We start from the raw sequence: 9,523 nt of genomic DNA, 5'->3' as shown, positions 1-9,523 counted from the left end.
CCCTTTGTGTTGATCATTTTGCTGAACCACTGGAAGATGGTAGTTTCTGCCAAAAGGCACCCGATGTGTTTTTCAAGCCGCTGGGTCTGGAACTTGAACTGTGGAATTGGTCATGTGGGACCCAGCTACCTTAACTACCAGGCCACAAAGCTTTTCACATTTCAAGCCACTGTAGTCTGACATCTGTCCTATAACATCACCAAAGTAGATGGTCCCAAGGTGGTGGTTCTACAAAAGATAGTGCTGATTCTCCAGGGGGCCTTGGGAAATGTGTGTCAGTATTTTCTTGGTTATCACTTACATATTTTTGGTGTGCCTTGAAGGTATGGGGTGCTACTAGTGTTGTTGGAGATCAAAGATGCTAATATATAGTAATGTGCAGGACAGTTCTTTATATTTAAGATTTATCATGCTTAAAATATCAGTATTACCCCATTGAGAAATAGCCTAAAGATCACAAATGATTTCTTTCTTCCCATGTTTAATGAATATTTTAAAACGTCTCCCTATTTGATCTCAATGTTGACATTAATAGCTACCCTTTTTGCATTGCCCTTCTCCCTTTGCTTCTGTGGCACAACACATTCCTTATTTTCTTCCTCCTTCTCTGACCACTACTCCTACTCTTTTTCATAGACTCATTCTCTTCTACTCTACTACTAAATGATGAGATTCTTAAAAATCAGTCTCTTGGAGGCAACATCAGAGAAAATAGCACGTAAGGAACCACAGGACTTATCCCTCCACAAAAACAGGAAATCAAGTGGAAAAAAAAAATGTCAAATTCAACTTTATGTGAACTCTGCAAACAAGTCAAAAGATTTATAGTGACCAGGTAAATACTTAAGAAAAAAGAGCTGAATCTCAAGAGGAGAGCTTTACAGCATTTAAACTTATCATGGTCCCATCTCTCCATACTTGATTCAGGAGTAATTTTTGTGATAGCCCACAATTCTGGTGTAGGTTTCTAGTGCTAAAGAGAGCAGAATGGACCTTTTTCTTAAATTTTTGGGTAGTTTATTTTCACCTGCCTGGTGGCTCCCTGAAGGACTGGTACAAAGGCCTTGCCTGTATTTTGCCTAACATGGAACTCTCCCTAAACAGAGAAGTAACTATCCTGGTGGCATTTGTCAAAAATAGTTAAAGACACGTTTATTAGTCACTGTCATGTATGGCAAGGATAATAGCGGGGGGAGGGGAACAGTAAATATACCAAACAGCCTGGGAAGAAAACTAGAGAGTAAGATAGTTTGGGGAATAAAAACTTTTAAAGCTCCTACTTATTCAGGGGCCGGCAGGTGCTGTGGTGGTTAAAGGCGCTGGACTCCCACGTTGAACATGGTTTGAGTCCTGGACCTGGCGGCTTGCTTTCTTGCTTTCCCTCTCTCTCTCTCCCCCTCTCTCTGTCTTGCTATGGTCAAATTAAAAATAATAATAATGATAAATAAAATAAAGGAAATCATTCTTTAGAAAAAAAAAATCCCTCATATTCCTGGGAATTTAAAAGACTATACACACACCCAGAGAAAGGCAATGCACAGAAAAGACAAAAGAAGGACCTACAGTCTCACCTCTGTCTATCCTTCAGGATCTGCTCAAGTAGAAAAGTAGAATATGAAAGCTAAAATTGATCTGTAACTTATCCAGCTGGATGTTGAAATTGTGCCTCATGTTTTGAGTCCTGGACCTGGCGCCTTGCTTTCTTGCTTTCCCTCTCTCTCTCTCCCCCTCTCTCTGTCTTGCTATGGTCAAATTAAAAATAATAATAATGATAAATAAAATAAAGGAAATCATTCTTTAGAAAAAAAAAATCCCTCATATTCCTGGGAATTTAAAAGACTATACACACACCCAGAGAAAGGCAATGCACAGAAAAGACAAAAGAAGGACCTACAGTCTCACCTCTGTCTATCCTTCAGGATCTGCTCAAGTAGAAAAGTAGAATATGAAAGCTAAAATTGATCTGTAACTTATCCAGCTGGATGTTGAAATTGTGCCTCAACACACAACCCACTGTCAAAGATTAGGAGTTTTGTCTTGCTTGACTCCAGGAATTTGAGGAAAATCTCCATTGAATCACTAGTTGACCAGTAAAGCTAACTAAACAGAGGGGACTATCAGGTGGCATGGTGGTTAAGACACTGGACGCTCCCACATGGCTGACCACGATTTGAGTTCCAGACCTGGTGGCTTGCCTTCTCGCTTTCCCTCTCTCTCACTCTCTCTGCCTCTCTCTGGTCAAAGTAAAACAAATGAGTGAATAAATAAAAATAAATAAATAATTATTTTTTAAAAAGTAACAAAACAGAGACTTCATGGCCATGTACAACAAGGAATACAGACTTTACAAATTTGAGAAATGTTACTGAACAAACAACAGCAGCAACAACAAACTCTGGGGCCGCATTATAGCATTCAAAATTTTAAAAACAATTATGACCCATACACTGGAAAAAATAAATTAATAGAAATTGTCCCTGAAGAAGCAGACATTGGATATACTAAATGAACTCTTTCAGATAGGCTAGAATAGCTAAATGAAACCAAAGGCAAAAAACTTAAGGAAATCAAGAGAACAAGTCTTACCAAATAGAGAATATCAGTAAAGAAACTGAAATTATAAAAAACCAAATAGAAATTATGAAGTTGAAAATATTGTAACTGAAAACTGAAAGTTTACTAGATGGATTCAATGGCAGAATTGACCAGTCAAAAGAAAGAATCAACAGACTTCAAGATAAGTCTTATTAAGATTACCCAGTCCAGGGACCAGCAGTTGGCGTAATGGCTATGTCATTGGACTCCCATGTAGTTGACCATAGTTCAAGCCTCAGACCTGGTGGCTTAAACTCACACCAGGCATGTGTGCATGCGTGCATGCCAAAGATCCCAAGAAGAGAAAGGAGGAGGGATTGTGGCATGGCCATTCCCTCTAGGGGATGATTTCTCGCTTTCTGTCTTTTCGTACCAACCTAGCGCACTAAAAAAAAAAAAAAAAAAAAAAAAAAAAAAAGGATTACCCAGTCTGAGGAGCAGAAAGAGGAAAATATGATGAAAAATGAGCACAACCTAAGAGACCTGTGGGACTCTATCAAGCATACCAGTATATACATAATGGGAGTTCCAGGGGAGAGGAAAGAGAAAGAGGGCACAAAGAATATTTGAAGAAATGATGATCGAAAATTTACCAAATTCAGTGAAAGAGATGATCTACATATTCAAGAGGCTCAGCAAACCCCAAATAGGATATACTCAAAGAGACCCACACTAAGCTACATTATAATCAAACTGTCAAAAGTCAGTGACAACGAGAAAATCCTGAAAGCAGCAAGGGAGAAGCAAGTCCTCATATTCAAGGAATTCGCACTAAGTTTCTCCTCAGAAATTATGGAGGGCAAAAGCAGTCAGATGACATATTCAAAGTATAGAATGAAAAAAGACTGTCAACCAACAATTCTATAACCAGCAAAACTATCCTTCAACCATGAAGGAGAAGTGACATTTTCAGATAAATAAAAACTGATAGAGCATGTCACTAGTAGACTTGCCATACAAGAAATACTAAAGTGGGTACTTAAGTCTGAAATGAAAATATACTAAATAATAACTCAAGTCTACTTGAAATTTCAAAAAGAATTTCTTGCCCAGGAAGGGCTATAGGTGAGCATCCTCTACGGAGATTCCAGGAAATTAGTGTTGGTAACAGACTGTCTACTGCCCATGTGGCATTTTTTGAGTAGCCTACCCTGATTGCCCAGTGAAGGGTTCATTCTTGCCAGCAAAGGGCTAACTCCCACCCAGCGAAGGGCTAACTCTTGCCCAGCAAAGGGCTAATTCTTGCCCAGTGAAGGGCTAACTCTTACCCAGCGAAGGGCTAACTCTCGCTCAGTGAATGGCTAATTCTTGCCCAATGAAAGACTACGGTACTGATTTATCTCTACGGAAAACCCAGGAATTAATATGGGGAATAGGCTATGTCCAGCTTGCACCTCTCACAAGGAGGAGCTATTGTATTTACAGTAGCTCGGTACAGTCCAAAACCTTTTCTCAGATGTTAATAAAAATCAGTACCTATTGCCCTTGGTACCTTGAGGCCAGATCATTTAAATTAACTGATTGGGAATAAATTGGTATCTGCTTACACAAAGAGCCACGGGCTCCCATAGAAATATTATATTCCTGACATCTAAGTAGAAATGCCATATTTCAATTTGGTAAACCTGATGACCTTGAGCCTCCTCTGAAAGAGGTATTGGCAGCTAATGCAAAGACCAGACATAATCAAACTGTCCTACTGGCTTCTCCTGCTCTCCTTCCCCCATCCAAGGCCTCATCTAAAAAACTGCCTAGGGAAAAATTCCCCCGAGGATGTTTGGAGGAATGTCTAAGCAGAGCTCTACAAGAAGGGGACACTTCCATTCTTTCTGTCTGTCCTATTATATGAAAAAGGGGACAAGCCACACATGAATGTTTACCCTATAGTATACTTAAAGAATTTAGACAAGCTCTCACCGAATATGGAACCAGCAGTCATTATGTTATAGGGATGATAGACAATATAGCGACAAGCTATGAGCTTACAAGCTATGAGCTTACTAACACTGGAAAGTGTTAGTAAAAATGGTAACTACTCCTGCCCAATATATAGTTTAGAGACAAGAGTTTGATGACAGATGTCATCAGAGGGCTACCAATAATGTAATAAGAAACCCAGAAGTGACTGCTGAAATGTTGTCAGGGACTGGCAATTATTCTACTAATGAGCAACAGTCCCACTTGCCACCAGAAGTCTTCAGGCAAATAGCCACCATTGCCACTCATGCATGGAAGAAAATACCTGACTCTTCTGGGGGATGACTTTCTTTTGTTAAAGTATGTCAAGGGCCATAAGAAGCCTATGACTTATTTATAGACAGGTTGCAAAGATCTTTGTACAGGCAAGTAGAGAATGCAGATGCAGCTCAGGTACTGTTGAAACAACTAGCCTTTGTAAATGCTAATGTTAATTGTCAGGAGGTATTGAAAGGTACTTATGGCAAGCCCACCACCTCTTTAGCAGACATAACATGACATCTTTTCTCAATTTATGTGGGTGACCGCTGACACGTATGAAAATTCTACAGTGGCAATTAGGTATGTTCTAGCTGCTATTTCTGTTATGGGCAAACCTAAATCATTAAAAACAGACAACAGCCCTGCTTATACTTCCAAAAAATTTCATGACTTCTGTACTGAGTGGGGTATTCAGCATGTTATGGGCATTCCATACAACCCCACTGGTCAAGCAATTGTTGAGCATATGCACCAACATGTAAAACAAACGTGCTCTACATTTTTAAAACAAGAAAAGAGGAATTTAGGACTAGGGCCCCCCTCTGCTTGTGCTGCAAAATTGCTTTCTTTAACCATGTTTAAATTGAATCATCTAAATCTGACTTTTGATGCAAAATCACATCTTTGGAGTACAGCCAGGCAATGCATGTCATCTTCACAAAAGCTCCCACAAGCTAAAGTTTTCTATAGGATGCTTCCAGATCCAACCTGGCAAGGCCCGGTTCCCTTAATAACCTGGGGGAGAGGGTATGCTTCTGGGCTTACTCCTACAGGTCCAATTTGGATTCCCTCTCGGTCAGTACGACCTGCACACCATAAGCTGGCATTAGACACTGCAAAATCCGATACCAAATTTCCAGCTGAACACACAGGAGAAGAAAAAGATCAAGAAAAGAAAGCGCAGTCCAGCCACAGTGGCAAGTCCTAGCACTTGGGGTGACATCAAAACATTAGCCAATGATGCTCAAGAAATGCTGAAGTTGGGGCCAGCAGGTGGCATGGTGGTTAAGGGCACTGGACTCCCACATGGTCGACTGAGGTTCAAGTCTGGGACCTGGTGGCTTGCTTTCTCACTTTCTCTCTCTCTCTGTTCCTCTCTAGTCAAATTAAAATAAATAAATACATAAATAAATAAAGTTCAATAAAATAATTCTTTAAAAAAAATGCTGAAGAAACAAGATGAAGAACCAACTCCTAAGAACTTGTTCATTGCTATGTGTGCCAAATTGACTGCTAACTCAATGAACTCTTACCACCAGGATCTCATTCCTGCAAAAATAAAAAAATGTTAGCTATGCTATTGGCTTTGTTCAACTGTCTATAGGCTTTTTTTTTAATATAGAGCATACATGTTTAATTATATTTTAGTTCATCTATCTCATAACAGCTTATACTGCCTTAGTTGTATAGCACCAATGCTACCCTCTAAGGAAATTATGTTAACTAATTTTATGCTATGCTACTTAATTGTTATAGTAGTCACCTAATGTCTGTGTGTATCTCCTGGTGCTGACCTCCCTCCTAACAACCCAGGCCATGTTGGCTTTAAAACAAAAAAAGGGGGAAATGTGGGGACACGTTTAGAGAGAGAACATGAAGTATGGGGACATGCTCTGAGCAAATACGACCTGTCCTTTTGGGATTTGGCAGAACCTTGTAACTTGTCCTTTCCTTGACCTTCGCTGCAGACAGAGCAAGGGTGGAAATTGCTAGGGGCATGCCAACAGACACATCTGATGGACTTCAAGAAACATCTTGACCCCAATTAGCAAATCCAATTCCTGCTCTGTATCTGAAAGGTTGTTCAGCCTTCTCTGGGTGTTTAGCTTCTTCCCCACACCTACAGCTAGGTTTCTCTGCATAAGAAAAGAAGATCATGGGACTTTCTCTTGATGGGATTATCAACAAAGGATACACCTGGCCCAATATGACTAAGCCCTTATAGATTTGTTAACTGCTTCTTATTGTCTGTAACCTGGCAACGAACCTATGAAGTGTCATGAAACATACATGTGTCATGTCTCCTTGTACTATAAATAAAGAGGCCCAGTTTGTCTGGGGGGCTCAGCCACGGCACAAGTTGCTGGGCAACCTAGGCTCAGGCAGCCTGTGTCCATTTCTACTCTATCTCTTTATCTCATTCTTTCCAATTCCTTGGTCCTGGCAAGATGGAGGGCTTTCTCTTTCTCGTCCTCTTTCTCTTCCTCATCCTCTTTCTCTTCCTCTCCAGCAGCCCTCTGATCATGATTCAGCTAGACCCAAGTCCCAGGGTGGACACCGACAGTTCTGGAGGCTGGAAAACCCAAGATTAAGGCACTGCCAGATTCGGTTGTCTGGTGGACTATTTTTTTTCTGCTTCTCAGATGGCACCTTATTGCTGCATCCTTCAGAAGGAAGGAATTCTATGTATAGACCTCATTAGCAGAAGGTAGAAGGGAAAAAAGAGAGAAACTCTTTGTTTAGCCCTTTTATAAAGGCACCTAATCCCATTTGCCCAAGGGTAGAGCTCCCATGACCTAATCACTTTTTCTTTTTCTTTTTTTTGCTATAGGGCGCATGCACTCACCAGAAAGACAGAGAGAGACAGAGAGACAGAAAGCGAGAAATCACCCCCAAGGGAGGATGACCACGCTGCAATCCCTTCTCTTCCATTCTCCTCTCGGGATCTTGGGCACACACGCACACGCGCCTGGCATGAGTATAAGCCGCCAGGTCCAGGACTTGAACCGTGGTCGACTACATGGGAGTCCAGCGACATAGCCATTATGCTAAAAGGCCTCATCTAATCCCTTTTGCCCAGGGGTGGAGCCCTCATGACCTAATCACTTTTTAAAGGCCTCATCCTCATACTAGCACATTGACCGTTAAGTTTCAATGCCTGAACTTTGGAGGACACAAACCACAGAAAAAGATATCCCTAGAAATCTCAAATCTACCAGGAACATTCTTCAGGATAAAACATGTTAGTCCATGAAACAAGTTTCAGCAAATTGTGAAAGACTGAAATCATACCAAGTATCTTCTCTAAACACAGTAGAGTCAAACTAGAAATAATGCACCTTTAAAAACCCACTGAGTCAAAGAGAAAATCATAAAGGAAATTACAAAATACTTTGTAAGATACATGAAAAAGAAATAATACACTAAAATTTATGGAATGTAGGAAAAGGAGTGATCACAGAAAATTTTATTGCTACAGGTATCTACATTAAAAAAGACCTAAATGGTGTGGTGATTGGACACTCCCACATGGCCAATCATTGTTTGAGTCCCAGACCTGGTGGCTTGCTTTCCCACTTTCTCTCTCTCTCTCCCTCTCTCTGTCTCTCTCTGGTCAAATTAAAATGAATGAATGAATAAAATAAAATAAATAATGATTAAAAAAAAAAAAAGACCTAGATGGACTAGCCTATAGGCTTATGCCTAGTGGTTAAGGAAGCCAGATCCCTTATGACCAACCACATTTCGAATCCAAGCCCTTGCAGCTTATAAAACAAAACAAAACAAAACAAAACAAAACAAAACTGGAATGTGTGTGCACATCCCCGAAATCCTGATAGAATGGAGAAATGAAAGAGGGATTGTGGTGTGACCATGCCCCATTGAGGAATGCTATCTCTTTATCTCTCTTTGTGTCTCTCATTCTCTAAGGAGCAGACTTGCCCTCTGGCAATTAAAAAAGAGAAAGAAAACCTAGGCCCGGCCATAGTAATGTGCACTAGTCCATGCTGCTACTCAGTAGGCTGAGGCCACATAGGCGATTATGGTTCAATTCTTGGCCCACCTTGAAAACTTGGGTGCACTGGCACACCTCTATACCCAACTATGCAGGAGTCTGAGACAGGAGAATCACAAATATAGTGATGATCTGTCTAAAAACATCACATACAAATATACACAAGTTGTAGAATCAACAACCTAACCTTCCACTTTAAAGAAATAAAAAGAAAAAAGAAGAGCAAACTAAATCCAAAGCTATGAGAAGGAAGGAAATAATAAAGATTAGTCCAGAGATAAATGAAATGACAGAAAAATAATAGACACAATGAAACTAAAATTTGATTCTTTGAAAAGTTCAATAAAGTTCACAACTGTAATGTTGAGCAAAATGAGCCAGATATTGAAAGATAAACATTGTATATCCCTACTCAATTTGTATTGAGTGTCTGTACTCTACAGAGGTTGTGAGATCTGAAGATGTGATGGTAGAAAGGATTGGTATGGATGCTAGAGACTATAGGGGGAGAGTGGATGGTAGAGAGTGAGTGGTGGAGGGTGGGTATGAAGTGCAAAGGGAGGAAACATTTGACAGACAGAAAAATGTAAAGTTCTCTGTTGAAAAAAAAATATAAATAGTATACATCATGATGGAGACTTAATGTAAAATGTGAAATTATTAAAAATAAATACATTTTTAAAAAATAAAGAAATGATTAATAAGGTTCACAAATCTTTAAAAAGACAGACCAAGAAAAAATATATATATTCAGATGATTATTATTATTTTTTAGGAAGGCTTTTGCTATTGGACATGGGTGATCACTTGAGAAATAAAGAGATACAGAGACAGAAAGTGAGAAATCACCCCCCCACAGACACACAGAGGGGATGGCCACACCATAATCCCTTCTCCAGTCTCCTCTCTGGATTTTTTTTTTTTTTTTTTTGGGGATTTTTCCTTTATGGGGGC

Source organism: Tupaia chinensis, unplaced genomic scaffold (genome assembly GCF_000334495.1).
Source record: "Tupaia chinensis unplaced genomic scaffold, TupChi_1.0 Scaffold000001_1, whole genome shotgun sequence".
Taxonomy (NCBI): Eukaryota; Metazoa; Chordata; class Mammalia; order Scandentia; family Tupaiidae; genus Tupaia; species Tupaia belangeri.
The sequence above is the reverse complement of the archived record's forward strand: the minus strand, read 5'-3'. Positions refer to the sequence as shown.